This window comes from Hyalella azteca, unplaced genomic scaffold (assembly GCF_000764305.2).
Source record: "Hyalella azteca isolate HAZT.00-mixed unplaced genomic scaffold, Hazt_2.0.2 contig16431, whole genome shotgun sequence".
Taxonomy (NCBI): Eukaryota; Metazoa; Arthropoda; class Malacostraca; order Amphipoda; family Hyalellidae; genus Hyalella; species Hyalella azteca.
In genome coordinates, this window is record NW_025946255.1 from 99,528 (window position 1) to 115,699 (window position 16,172).

At 38.1% G+C, this 16,172-nt stretch overlaps 1 protein-coding gene across 2 annotated transcripts in view; it reads right to left on the minus strand.

Annotated features, from left to right (window-relative positions):
* Positions 1–16,172, minus strand: part of LOC108674496 (ecdysone receptor) — a 225,215-nt gene that overhangs the window by 91,075 nt on the left and 117,968 nt on the right. The window lies entirely within an intron of this gene.

Below are 16,172 nucleotides of genomic sequence, written 5' to 3' on the forward strand. Positions count from 1 at the left end.
GCAGTTTTTGCTGTCAAACCTGTGCTAATTTTTGGTGAATACTGGAGGATTTTGGTTGCGAAATATCGGTCTTCCATGATAATAATTGGAAATTAGTTAACTGTCGGAACGTTCTGGCTAAATGTGATTAACGTAAAATACAACTCGAACAACGAAAAACAATCAAGTTCATTTTCCTTCAACTGATTAAAAGCTAAATTCTTGCTAGGAAATCTGATAGTCTGATATGCGTAGTTATTAAATGTTTATTAAAAACTATTCAATTGTGTATATCTTTCAACAAATGTTAACAGTGCATTTTCAGAAGAATGAAATTGAGCTTTCACAATTTGATTTGTCTGTGACAGTAAAAGTTGTGACAAAGGGTCTACAACACTAGCCAAGAAATAAAACATAAAAACAGTTTCATGATCAATGAATTAGTCCTAAAAACACAAAAAGGCGGTTATTAAAAAAAATATCTCGTTGTGTCTAATTGCAAATATTCAAGCACCATAAAAACAAAATTTCCGCATCCATCTCTCCATGCACCTAATATTTCAGATTCCAGTTCCAGAATTTTTTTAAGCAAAAGAATAATTTGTGTACGAGTAAAAATTAAATATTTGGGAGCACATAACCACTGTAGTGCTTGAGAAGGGCGCGCAAATGGCGTAGAGTTGGCGCAGCTCTAGATCCCTCTTGCCCGCTGTGAAGCTAGCTAGGTGGCCTCCAAAAGGAATTTTAGCTTCCAAACACGCGCATTATTTTCTACCTATAATCGAGTTTGGTAAAATGCAGTCAATACGACTTTGTATAATATATAAGCAAACAATTTAAAGACCTGAGTATCCATTTATTTCACGGTAATACGATATTAAGATATAAATGGAACGAAAAAGTTCCGATAGAATTGTCTTTGGGAAAACGAAAACCAAGAAAATGAAATGCTAACGGAGACCTTGACTGCTCTTTAAAATTCAGAGTGAGGCTCCAGCGACGAGGTCGAAACAAAATATGAGCTATTTCTTGTAAACACAAAATAACATGACGAATTAATAACACGTCCACGTTGTTCAATACAGAGAAATACGATAAAAGAAAATAGGAAAGCACAAATCATATCATTTCATCACATTTTGTATTTGTACACTCTCGGCTCAGTGTAGGAATACGAGGAGAAAAAGGTCTGAAATTTAAAGTAAAAACAATAAATAATTGCACACGAAATTCACAAATAATTATCAATGAAAAATCATGCTAGTGCATTGGCACGAAAAACATAAGAAGAAAGTCAACCTTATCGTCAAAGCAGATAAGAAAAATAATTTGTCATATAAATTCATGAATTTGTTATGAAAAATTCTCATGACCTTCGAACTTTCGAGTGAATTTGGCTTATAAGACGCGAGTGGAACTTCGTGTTGCCGACAATAACGACTCCCAGCGACAATTACAAAGATGACATTCACAAAAACCGATAAGGGGAAAATGTATTTCGCGTAAAGAGGTTCATGTATTCAACGGCAAACAGTGATAAAGTTTATCATGGTTTTTACGCGCAGCTCACTATAATACGTCGCTCATCATACTGCACGTACGAAGTGTGTGTGCAAGGCGCTTGGAATGGACAGCTCCCCACCATAAGCCACTAATCATACCGCAAGTATGATAGACAGCTCAGTATCATGAGCCAATCATGCCACAAGTATGATGAGCGAGCACGGTGCCTAGCATGGATATGTACAGCTCACATCATATATGCCGATCATCATGCATACCTGCGCTATGGTACGGGCGAAGACAGCCAGTGATGAACGCAGTGAACATGCAAAAAATTTCAATAGCTGCGCGCACTCGATGTTATGAATATCATTCATGATCATGAGAAAAAAATGGGATAATCAGACAGAACTTGTTTATAGCAGCGACGCTTCAAAAAACTATATATAGTTCGGTCATTATGTTTTTTTCCGCTTGGTGATGCTGCTTTGCTGAGCAAGTGAACAAAATATAACCAAAATTCGTTTATTTTGTCTACCGAGCTAAATTATAATTAGCCTTCTGTTCAAGGCGCCAAATGTTAAAATCAATTCATATAAATTAAATGAAACCAAATTTAAAACTTTCACATTCTCATCAGTATAACTAAAAGAGAAAAATGCGGTATAAAAGGAAGAAATATTTCGCTTATTTTTGATGACGATCAGGACTGATTTGTGAGACCAGAACTCGGGGAAAACTTGCGCCAACTATATAAAGCGTTCAGCAGTTCAATAGTCTTAATGACAGCTTTATCTCTAACTGCAGTCTGTACATCTCTTTCATCTTCATGAAAAGCACCTCGTTGGGCGTTAGATGCACCCAACTATGAGGGAGGAACATATTTTAATAACAGATGTTATTGATGTTGACTTATATTAGTGCCGGCTGCTACTTCTTAGCGCGCCGGCCTGAGCTGTGCACCGGCGTTTTGGGCTTTACGTTATTGGCTGAAACATAGGTTATAGAGGTGCAACCCTAGTTTAGCAGTACAACGCTGGTTAAGAGCACTATATAGTCGGCAGGAGCATCCCAGTGAAAATTTACAGACGCTTCAGCTTCTGATTTAGAGTAACCAGAAGCTAGGGCGACTCTAAATTTTGTTAGGGATCATACCGGGAGCTGAGAAAGCATGTCCACTCAGCGGGCACAGGACGTCCAACAATAGGACTCTAACGAAGCAGGTCGCTGAGCTTTGGCACAAATCGTTCTCATCAGAAAAAAAAAACTTTCAGGACTTGAAGCCTGAGCTTAAGCACGGCAGCAGAAAAAAATTGCTGAAGGTGAATTTGAAAAGCGTAAATTTTTGACCTAATCCAATAAAAATGGTAAACATCATTAAAGCGCACAAATCATGAGCGATTTTTTAATATGACTACGTCATGTTAAAATCAGCGTCATGACAAGTTTTTTCCTCTTGCGTGGCTTCTTCGAAGATTTTCTCACTTGAATAGTAGTGGATTAATACTGTAGCAAAAATATATTTACAGTTTGATAATTGGAATTTGCGTAAGAATAAATTGGTTAACATGAAAACATGTAATATTACGGGAAGCGCAGTCAACATGAATAGTTGATGTTCACATAACTTAATGCAAGAATAAGGACCTGCACAAATGGGCTTGTGAATCTATTATTATAGAACACCCATTCTTACTTGCTTGCACGCGTTGGTCACTGAACTTCATTGATTGTCTCTTCTATTTTTTAAGATTACCAAATATATACGTTACATGGACCGAATGCATTTGCAATCTGTAAACAACAGCAAATTAATTCTGAACACCACGTATGTCTGCAGCAAATGTAATAATTATTGTGCGGCAGTGAATGCCCAACGAAAAATTTCAACTAGCATCAATGAACATCAACAACTTGCTTCTGAACGAGCTCTCAGCTATAACAGCTCGTCGAAGGAGCTCAAAAATACCCCATTATACCAAAAGTTCGATGATTGGTCAGGAACCAATCGCGAGCAGAACATTTTAGCGGCAAGCATCGGCTGCAGACGAGATACGAGGAACGGCAATGACTGGGGAATGTCTTAAGCGAACATTATGGTAGGGAATAAAATGCTTTACTAACGCAATTCAAACAAGCCTTTACAAAAACCAGGCAGAGGGAATAAAGTTCATTTTAAGCGTACAGTCGTAAAAAGATTTTTGCGGCGTATGAAAAAAAATAATACATAAATAATAATAGTAAAAGATAAATGCTCTCAAAATGAAAGAAAAATGTTTGTTCAGAAACCATTTGATTGCAGTATTAAACGATTGTTCAGAAAAACGTGCTCATGCCATGTACAAAGCAGTAATCGCTAAATAAGTATAATGCTTATTTGAACGGAACTATCGCGACTCAAACATCAGTGATAGAAGAAAACATAAATAATGATAGTAAAAGATTAATGCACTTAAAATGGAAGAAAAAATGATTGTTCAGAAACCATTTGCTCGCAGTATAATACGATTGTTAAAAAAACGTACTCAGGCCATGTACTTAGAAGTAACGTAATCGCTAAATAAGTATAATGCTTATTTGAATGGAACTATCGCGACTCAAACATCAGTGATAGAAGGAAACATCAGCAATTAAGCCACGCAGTGCAGCTGCCCGAATGTCGTTTTTGAGCGCCCACAGCCACACAATTGCATAAGCTGCCCGGCCAGCTTGCTAGCGGTGCTCCAGGAGCCAGAAAAAAATTAGTATACACTTACATTTTCAGCATTAAATTTCACGGTCGTACTGTACGCTTCACATGAAATGCCTAAAGGAAATATTAAAAAATAATATAACTCAGTACTCAATGCAGTGAGTGACAGAGAGCGCATTTTCTCGTCGACGAAAATATGAAGTCACGGACGGGCAGACAGACGGACATAGTGCATAGTGCAGACGGACGGCGAGCACAGTAGTGCATTTTTTTCATAAATGAGAAAATGCGCTAAAACATAGCCTTAGGAACAGCGTGTCAAACGCGCGAAAATATTGCAGAAAATATAGATTGAATGTCAAGTACCAGTCAGGGTGAGAATCAGTATACATAAAAGAAAAATTCTGAAAGAATAGAAGGCGCGTATGAGAAATTTGGAAACGTCGCGAAACATCGACGAGTATTTCATGCCATCAATAATTGTTTTAGACAGGATAGCAGCAGCAGCAGCAGCTAGAATGACCCTGTTTTGTTCCTGCCAAGGTTAGATGTCCGCGATACGCTGGCTTGTTGTGGTTCATCCTTCCTTCGGCTGCGAGTGTAGCCAAACGTCCCGCCATCTTCCTCAAGGTCGAGTGGGCAACTTCAAATATACGTAAGAGCCTCGCGTAGCAGCACAAGCAACCGAAAAAATAGAAGTTCATTCTAACGGCGGCCAGCCATCCAGAAGCAAGCGATAAATGTGGATGCAGAACCTTTTTTTTACCAACTGGAAGAGTGAGTATCCAATGACAGACAGGACGGTCGTACCAGGCAGCTCTCACGCGCTTCTGGCTTGGTCATGCATGCAATGTGATGTTATTTGCACTTTGTGAGCAATAGTAATGATCTGTTAGAAATAATCAGCTTTTTCGAATCCCGGGAAATTTTCGGATTAAAGACTATTTCATATCAAAACATTCACATTCATGTCTTCACGTCTAATCTATAATGTATGTATTATATTTGATTTCTGCTTGTTATAAAAAAACTCAACGTTCATGTTCATAATTGTGGTTAACAAATGCAATACAAATGAGTATCGTTGCTTCCAGTGCGAAATATAAGGGAAAAAATACAATGAACACAGCAACACATATGTCTGTAGAATTTTGTTTTTGCGCTTAGCTATAATAATGTCGAAATTCTCAATGAGCTTTCGTGAGTTAAGCCTGTCAGGAGGCATATTAAAACAAAGCTACATAATATATTACTGGTGATTTATTTGGGGGCAGAATTTGCTTCAAAAAAGACAGAACTTTTAGGAAAAATTTGAGGAAAATTGCACGTGCTGGACACGTGTTGGACGGAATACAGGACGAGGATCCCTTAAGTTTCCACACCCGACACTCTGGCGCTGCAAGGCGCCGTATGTTTGACATTTTCAATCTATTATCCGCAGTCTAGACACGCACTTAAATTAAGAAATAATAATAACCTAATATTTTTTAACTTTGAATCTGAAACATATGTTGAGCCTGTCTTGATCGTTGAAAATTAGCGGAAACTTTACTCAAAGTTCTGCAGTCTTTGTTTCCTTTATTAACATCTCATTACATTGATGTCTCATCTCATTGATCTCATTACATTGACATAGTACAGGGTGATGCATGGAAATTATCTGCTTTATATTTCGCGCAAAGCAGCCATATATTATAGAAAAAGGGCGGGGATTATTTCATGTGAGAGGCAAGGTGATGAAGTTTTGAGTCCCGCCTGGCCAGTTGGCACTATGCATTGGACAAGAGAGCAGCGAACGTTTGCTGTCGAGGCTTTTTTTTAATGGCCCTTTCATTACCGCTATTCAACGAGAATTCCGTATTTGGTTCCATTTCCTTCCTTCAGGTAGGGTTACTGATCGCAAAAGGATTGTTACGTTTGTGAACACAATTAGGCGCGTGGAAGTGTGAATGTAAGAGTCAATTGTTTATGACTGTCCAAGGACCCAACCTTATTTGAAGAACAACATAGGTACCCCAAGCCTTCGCCAACATACCCATCAATATGCTTCAGCGAGTTGAACGGGACTTAGAATAGACGAACTGAATGCATTGACAATGTGCATGCCGTCATTTGTCCGAAGTCTTCTTTAAAACTACGTTATACAAAAAAATAATAATAAAAAATGAAACAAAAATTAAGGTACTGTAGTTTTCAATAAAATTCATATTCTAATGATATCCTTACTAGTTTTTTTTATTGAGCTTTCCAATCAGGTAGTTTCCGTGAATCAAGCTGTATATTGCGGAGAACATGTTAGACAATGAAACATACCAAATTAGACTGTGTGTATGGGAATATTCGATGCCATATCTTTCACATATGAATATGAAAGAAAAACACGAATTCACTAAATACAAAAAATATATATAAAATATGTATCCACTATTCAATACATTAGCGTTCTAACTATGTTTATTTATCCATTGCTTTTCAACGTTAAGCGGACTCGTATACACGACAGCAAGCACAACGAATTGCACATGGCAGCTGTCTGTGCGCCCGTCGATCTTTCGAACACACGCAGCAACGCAAGCTGTCTGAAAGGTATCGTGAACTCAATGAACATCAAAAGAGAACAATAACTTTTGAGAGTCAATTGTAGAGCATCCAGAACCACGGACGCCTCTGGCACTGATAACAAGCGAGCGGCAGTGCCTGCAAATGAAACAGGTGAAGACTTTCGAACTCAGGCTAGGCTCGACTTCAAAGACGGAGATTCAATTGCATTGAGTGCTTCAGTGCGCGTGAGTAGCAGCAAGACCAGAAAAATAAGCAGCAATTGCAATTATTCAAGCAACGTTGCTAAAATCAGTCACGTACAGATGGCTGAATTTGAAGAGCAAGACAAGCCAATAGCTCTGATCGTAAATAAAATATCGTTGATGTACATCACAATATTCATCACGTACGTCTATTGCCAAGATAAATAGGCATAGATACTTGTTTTGTAGTGAATAAATTAGAATATTGTGTACACGATGTACTTGGTAACTTATTCGAATTTCTCTAGAAAAATTCTCTCTAATCGGATCAATTATTAATATGAGTTTTGCTCTATGAAAATTTTACAGATTTGATTGTACTGTTATGTATAATCTATCGCTAAAATAATCATTTTCTCATCTCTGGTGAATGAAACGAACAAAAGCTGCAACAAAATTTCCTAGCCCTATAAAGCCATTATAATCATAATGTTGATTGTAACTCCTGGGATAGGATAGAGCTAGCACAATTGCCTTCATTTCGATCAAAGCGTCTAGAGGAAATGGCTGTCAAGACACCCATGCTGCAATAACTTCCACTACTGACTTTCCTTCCCAAAGTACAGTACACATTGATAAAAGAGGTTAGTCCATTAAAATTTAGGGTAATTGTAGTTCCAGTTATCTTTTTAGGAAAGAATTCCACATATTTATCCAAAAAATTTCTCGTTGCAAGAGATGTCGTTACAATTATTGAAATAATCATATGCAAATCAATATTCGGTATCTCGATTCCGACCAACCACGGACGGTTGGTTGGAATCCACGGAGCACAGCCTGCGCTTCAGGTTGTCAACGCGGCTTCATCAAGAATAGAAGTGCCAGCACTGAAGAAATATACCCATGGCCTGTTGCCGATTCTTGTACTTTTCGTGACTTGATTCCACAAGGGATCCGGCCTTCTGAACCCGATCTTCCCATAGCTGACGAATTGATTGAGATAACTGCTGGACTTAATGCCTCCGTAAGGTGCTAGGCATTTCAGGACTGAACATATGCTCCTGCAGAGCTTCGTCTATTCTCTTCTTGAAGGCGTTCATACTCGGAAAGTCAACGATGCTATCAGGGAGGCTGTCAAGAGCATCAATGTTCGGAATAAATAAGAAGTGATATTAAAGTTCATAGAATATCAATGTCAACAATCTTCATTTCACCTTCCATGTCAACAGCTGCTAAGAAAATTTGCCATCTTATTTATTGGTCGGAGAAAATTGTGAATTGAAACAATTGGACGCATGTATGGCCCTTGTTATAGAAAAAAGCCTTCCGAGCCAAGCTGTATAACGAGCACATCGAATTAAAGTCGATTTCAACACCAATAATATATACAATTTTCTAAATTATGAAAACCTTATGAAAGATCGGGTTTAAAACACCTTTTGTTGCGCAACCATTACCCTGACATTTTAGGAAAAATAAACGAAATGTCAACCAACCACACTGTGTTATTGCACATTGAACAACGTGACTTTTGCCAATGATTTCACCAAGGTTCAAATAATTAAATTAAACTTCATGAATAAAAACTTATTTTTTATATACAAACACGATTGGCAACGTCCCTTCGGGTAGAGCTCGGCTTCACCTGCGAGCTCGGCTGGATCTAGTCGCACACTTTCTATCGTACCTGCAAGAAAAAACATTAGTCAATTAATTACAACTGTTTTGGAAGAGACGAACAAAATGTTGAGAATGAAAATGAGTCGATCCTACTGTATCCGGAGGACTGTAAGACGAGAAAGTTTATCAAGAAACACTTATGGAAGTGAAAGTTTAAACGCTAACTTATAAACTTAACGAAAAGTAACGTTTCAGAAGGATAGGGTCTAACCATAATTAAGGTAACAGGAAGATTGATTAGGTTGGCGCATAGTTCTGGTTCAATAGGTTCAGGTTGGCGCATAGTTCTGCAAAGAATGTGCGCTGGAAAAATGCGTTTTTTCAATTCCAGAAGCACAAAGAAGCCTTAACTGCCAGAATAATTTTTTGCCTTACGTTTTCCGTTTGCCTAAGAACACCTTAACCACACAGGCAAAGACTGGAAGCAGCTTATTTGGCACCTTGATAGGTCGAAGTACACTCTTCCAGAGCGATGGGCAAATTAAAGTCCATCGAGAAGCACGATAACGAAGTAACGAATTTATCATGCAACGTCTTCTCGTACTGCGCGCGCAATTAGAAAGGCAGTGCAAAGCTCCAGAGATGTTGTCCCGGAGATTCTTTATACATGAATATCTAAATTCCAGAGCATCAATAGTTTGGGACTGTTGGCAGGTTCTCAATGATCATGGTAATGCTTGAATAAAGTTTAAGTGGTAACGGGATGTCATATAACAACTCTACTTGAATACATGCTATCAAAATTGAAATGATTTCCTGAATATGCGAGATCATTAAAACGCGTGGATTAGCCGAGTTTTTTTAGGATCAACTACGTTACAATATTTAAGAGAGCTTGAGAGACACCAGGATGTCCATGCATAGCGCATTGCTTCAAACGTTTTTGGGGTCGAATTTACATCAGCAGAGGCCAACATTATATAGCTAAACTTAATACAAAAATTTGTGACCCTAATACAAAGAAAAATGAATATATAATCAAATCTGAAGCAGTAAACTAGCAAAAGTATTAAAGTAAAGTAAAAAGTATAAATTATTTACTAGCATTTTATGTGTACTCCTCATTCGTCGGTGCTAAGTACGCTGATTTGTCTAAATTATCTAAATTAATACATGGTAGCATATTTGAATATCAATAACACATGCGCAATCGCAGTATTTTCCAACAGTGACATGCGTGGTACAAACGTCCATCAGGGCAACTTGCATGGATGCGGACGACGAAAGCCTTGAAATTCCGGGCGCCTGGACAAGATATGGGTCTTGCCGCGGCCACAGGCGCTCGAAGTACGTACGATCGTTCGGTCTCCCCCGAGTCGACTTGCATTTTGAATGGCATTTAGGATAATGGATAGAAAAGCATATCGACGGAAATAATCTCGTAAACAATGGATGTCTTCAGTAAGAGGCGCAATGACGGCAGCAATCGAAAGTATTACGAAAGTTATCTATGAATTTTTGGGGCCAAGTAGACGGCAACGCCCTGCAGGTATTTTTAGCGCATTTTTTTATTTATGGAAAAATGGCGCTATTATGCTCGCCATGTCCGTCCGTGACTCGCTCGTCATATCCGTCCGTGACTTCACGTTTTCGTCAACTAGAAAATGCGGTCTCTGTCACTCACTGCAGTGAGTACAAAGTGATATTTATTAAGTTTCACTTCACCATGAAGAAATTTAATTGAATATAAAAAACCGACAAATGAACTCGACTTTCTGCATTAAACGCAAGATATTGAAAGAATAAACTAATTTGTGAGTTATCATAACATAAAAGTGTATTTGAAGCAATGATACCTGAAAAGATACACGCAAATTGAATTACACCCATATAAATGTGACAGACAACGCAAACATTCAAATGAATGAAGTCGCTCAGGAGTTCATGATCATCAACCCACATTTGCTGAAAAGTCAAATGCAGTGAGCGGAACTCTTTGGACATCCGGTCAATAATGTGCTTGTTCAGTGGGAGCTCTGGCCGAGACAATGTCTCACACAATAGAGCGAGTGAGTGCCCTTAGCAAAAAAAAAAACAGTCATGCTCAGTGGGAGCTCTGGCACAGACAATGTCCCTTACATTAATAGAGCGAGTGAGTGCCCTTAGCAAACAGACCAGCCATGTTCAGTGGGAGCCTTGGCAGAGACAATGTCCCATGCCCACAACAGAGGGAGTTCGTGCCCTTAGCAAACAGACCAGTCATGCTCAGTAGGAGCTCAGGCAGAGACAATGTCCCACAATACAGAGCGATTGACTGCCTCTGGCAAACAGACCGGCCATGCTCAGTGGGAGCTCTGGCTGAGACAATGTCCCATAATATAGAGCGAGTGACTAGCTGCCCCTAGCAAACAGACCCGTCATGCTCAGTGGGAGCTCTGGCTGGCACAATGTCCCCACAACAGAGGTAGTTCATGCCCTTAGCAAACAGACCAGTCATGCTCAGTAGGAGCTCAGGCACTTACGATGTCCCACTCCCAGCATGAAGCGGACCATGCAGGGGGCAGCAGATCTCCTCAGGTGCAGGGTCCCGACACTGGGTTAGTAAACTGATCAACATTCCAGGCATGCTCCTCGCAGCCCCGCCATGCGGCGTCCGAGGCTCGACCTTGAAGGCTGGCGCAATGCAATTGCCAACACAGAACTGCACCAGCCTAGCGGTTGTCTTATTTAGCTTCAAACCAAGGTGTGTACATATACAGTCCGTAATATAACTGTTGGACACACTAATGCATAGAGTTGGACACAGAACTGCACCAGTCTAGCGGTTGTCTTATTTAGCTTCAAACCAAGGTGTGTACATACAGTCCGTAATATAACTGTTGACACACTAATGCATAGAGTTGGACACAGAACTGCACCAGCCTAGCAGGTGTCTTATTTAGCTTCAAACGAAGGTGTGTACATATACAGTCCGTAATATGACTGTAAAATTGTGCTTTTCGCATCCAATACGGGGTCTTACAGTACATTCTATCCAACTTAGGGCTTTCCAAGACGTAGTCGCGAAATTACAGTTTTTTTTCTTTCTTAACTACCCTTTGATACACAAATTAAAAGCAAGCAATATTCAAACCAATAATAACAAATGAATAGTTATTAAATTACGTGTTACGTGAACGTCAGAATTACGATGTATTCAAGCTGGCGCTCAAAATGTGCTCCGAAAATCATTCTGTCAAACCAGTAGTTACAACTTTACATACAAAACTAAATCAAATTACCTAAGACAAGTTTTAATAATTGGCTGAAAAATTATGATGCATTTCAAACCAATGCCTACCACTCTAGAACCGTGAAGTTCACAGCGACACACCTCAATAGGATAATAATTTTCTCAAACAACGAACAGTTTTCAGCGTAGGGTCGAACGTTCGTCACGAGTTTTTGCTCAAAGTTTTGTGCATTTCTACTGATGCCGGTAGAGGAAAAACTGCAGCTACGGGCTCAAAGTCACCCAAGGTCGAGTATACGTGGAAGAGGAAACCAATGAAATTACACAAAACCTGCTACACCCAGTCGTGAAAAAGAACTTTCGCGTGAAAATATTAATAGTTTCTTGAAACAAAATTAATACTGACGGAATTTTTAACGGCAATCTCGAAAATTGTACAAGCAGCTCCAAAATCACCAATAATCCGAATTTCATTACCTGTTTAATATCGCCACATCGAAAGGTGAAGATTGCTACGCCTTGATTTCACAGGCCTCCAAAATTGTCTTGGAACGAAATATTTCGTATTATTGTCTTCATGGAGTCACCAGAAGATGTGCAGGTACAAAACACTAAAAAATTCGGGTTTCGTTGGCAGGAAGGAAAAAAATTTATCCCGACTCATGAGGTTCAGACTAACTCGTAATCTTTCCTAATGTGGGGGTGCCAAAGCAAATATTTTAAACAGTTTTTAATGTTTTCACGGTCAATAACAATTTCAAGCTGAAGCTAATTGAAATACGCTTGTACTCTGAATAACTAATGATGTTTGCATGGCGTAGCTTCTAGGTATTCGCTATCATGCTATGCCATAAAATGATTGCAATGCAAAAACAAACATGCATGGGTAGGATATTTACAGGAGATAAGGGATAATGGAGGCTGCAGCAGCAGAGGACGCAATATAGTTGCATTCCTCCCACCCAAAGTGTAGGATCTTAAGCGGGATTTGGTACACAGTGGCTACGCTTAGAGGTGTTAATCCTTTGGATGATTGAACTCTGAGTTTGTAATAATAGCAGTTTCCCATTACAAAATGTAAACACATATTTATAGTTTCCTAAGGAAGATTTGTCTGGCACGTGCAGCCATTCCATGAGCAAATGTGGTTCACAAAGCTAAACTTAAACGTTTAGATGCCAAAAGCGTAACTACCATCGATATTGGTTGTGCAAATCGAGGTTGATACCGTTAAATAATTTCACCGTGTGAATACGATATATTATAACTTGCTGTATTTATGCGAGAAAATATGAGGAAAATAATTGACATTTTTTGGAAAATTACACTGCGCAAATATAGTACGTAGTGAGCAGAAAATAAACTAAAAACAAATATAGTACGTAGTGAGCAGAAAATAAATTAAAAACAAACACATTATAAATTAGTGTCTGTGCAGAGGTTATACCCGGAACAGCAAATAAAATAAGGTTTTACGCTGGGAATGTATAGAGGGTGTGTAGGTAGGGCGCGGCGTCGATAGAAGGACCAGAACAATGGAGCTGAGCGTGACTGCTGCTCAGGAAATGCAGCAAGCAAGACACGCAGCGAGGTTACCCAGCAGCAAAATCCTACGATAACAGCGAACGAAATTAATGACTGAAACAAGTACCTACGCATCAAGAATGTTGTTCCTCATTAATTGTTTACATAGGATCCTCTGATAACAGAAAACAAAATTTATGACAGCAGCAAGTACGCTTCAAGAATGTTGTTCTTCATTAATTGTTTACATAGGATCCTTTGATAACAGAGAACAAAATTTATGACAGCAGCAAGTACGCTTCAAGAATGTTGTTCCTCATTAATTGTTTACATAGGATCCTTTGATAACAGAGAACAAAATTTATGACAGCAACTATATATAGTACGCTTCAAGAATGTTGTTCCTCATTAATTGTTTACATAGGATCCTTTGATAACAGAGAACAAAATTTATGACAGCAACAAGTACGCATCAGGAATGTTGTTCCTGGTGAATTGTTTTCATACGAGCAAAATAATTTTACGAGTTTGTATGGAGTTTAACATTCATTGCAGTAAGCCTAAATAAACAACCTTGCTCCACTGATAAATAAATTAATACGGAAATTATGCAGCACTCGGCCACCATCTATATAAATCAAAAAATACGTTTCAATAAGCACTTGAACATTTTTGAGTACATTTCAAGCATAAATGATATGATTTTTATCAATAAATGCTAGTCATCTCTGGACTAACGAGTCGATGGCTTGCAACAGCTTCCATTAAATGTCAAAGGGACAAAAGTGATTCCACTCTTTGATCGACAGCGACGGCAATAAAAAAAGTCATACTCATTAAAACAACAATTTTAGCAAATTTACGAAACATTTTCTAGTAAATGGGCTAGTAAAATGAGCATTTGTTGTTAATAAATTGTACAACATCAGTGAAAATGATATGAAATATCATTTTCACGTTTTGATATGATATCAAAAAAGTAACATACTTACTAAAGTAAGTAACATACTATAGTAAGTAACATACATAATAAAAAGTAACCGAAAAATTTATTGTCGACCACACGTTTCTGAACTTCACCTGAAATTGATTCGAATGAGAAAATTATTTTGCACTCGTACAAATGAAACTTAAACCTAGTGTGTGTGAGATCCAAGAAGACAAAGTCTAACATATTTAGAGGCTGAACTAACTTATTAGAACTGCAAGTAACAAAATACTAGGATGAATTTGATGAAAATTTCAATCACTATTAAATTACTATATATAATTATAAATTACTATAAATTACTATAAATTACTAGGACGAATTTGATGAAAATTTCAATTTAATGATGAAAATAATCGTGAATCTGTATAGCTTAGCGGTCATCCGTTAATCTTAAATGCTAGGTCTTAAGAAGTATCCAGTTTCGCAAGTTATTATCCCAGAGTCCATTATTGTTCATGTTCTTGTTGGTTATAATATATTCGCAATAAAGTGCTCTCGCTGCTGCTGTGTTCTTCCCAACCTTTACGCATGCTACGTTAAACTTTACAGGACATTTATGATTTTCTGTTATTTCCACGCTAAATTACTCACAGTATGAGAAATACTCTTAAGGCAACTCTCAAGAATCTTGGATTTTACCTCGCGATTCAAAACTGCATTTTTAACGAATGTACTTCGCTACAATATTAAACTTTCATTCTTCGCCTAGAACTTCTGCAAAATTTCCGTAAAAACTGTCATCCTTGCAAAACGCTAAATTCAGCATTCTGGAGACGCTTTCCATACACTATTCATTGTGGAAAATGTACAGCTTGACGCATACAGGATGGCCTTTTCTGAGCTCTGCAAGAAGTAACTCACCGAATACAATGAATTAACACATAAAAATATTTTAGTTATTTTAAGAATGATAGACCTTTGAGTGAATTTGTTGACGGGGTAAACACACCCAGAAAACGTTTCGTAAGATTCAGAGAAAAAATGGCGACATTCGGACATGAAGAAATATAAATATATTATGAATATCATAACCAGAGATCTGTTCAGTCGTAGTTGCCGTTCCTATAAAAATGTCAAAATAATAGTAACAAAATATTTTTGAAGCTGTTTATCTTCAATAAAGTAAAAGTTGATTTTTCATTTCTAAACACTCGCTCATTATCAAGCAGACGAGGTCCGTAACGAAGTAGCTGCTGGTGGTTTTGGATCACCACTACTCATAATATCTAAGCTTAATTTTGGTGATCTCAGAAACTACACTATTTGGTGGACAATAACAGTCTCGTACCGCTGTGCGTTATGCAGCAATTATACAGCAATGAAAGAGAACTGCGAAGGTTTTTTTACCGCAAAAAATAAATGTCCGGAACTAAAAAGAACTTCGCATGCAGAAAACCATATTCGTATAGATAAATTATATATTATATATATTATAACTCGTACAGATAAAGAAAGCCTGGCTGAAAATCAGTAATCAAAGCCATACGTCAATTGTCCATTCATGAATTTCATTTTTAAAATATTATTTCGTATTATCGTAAATTGTTGGAAGTAAAAAAGTGAAAATAGACTCGTTTCTTCCTTTTATTCGTCATAAACTACACGTCAGTGACTTTAAATGAAATTTATTTAATTGACACATGCTGCCCTAAGAACATGAACATAAATTTAATTGTAAAGTGGAGACCTCCTTTTAAAAACTGAGAAAACAATACCAGGAAAAAATTATAATGCGTTTTTTTTAATTGCACACTTATCATCTAGGAACTGCATCCGCAATTAGGGAAGCATTTTTGGCGCGAACGCGCAGAGCGGATCGCAAGAAGCGATGGTGGCGGGAGGTGGCGGCGACGCGCGTGTGGCGGTGTATCGGGAGGTGGCGGCGAC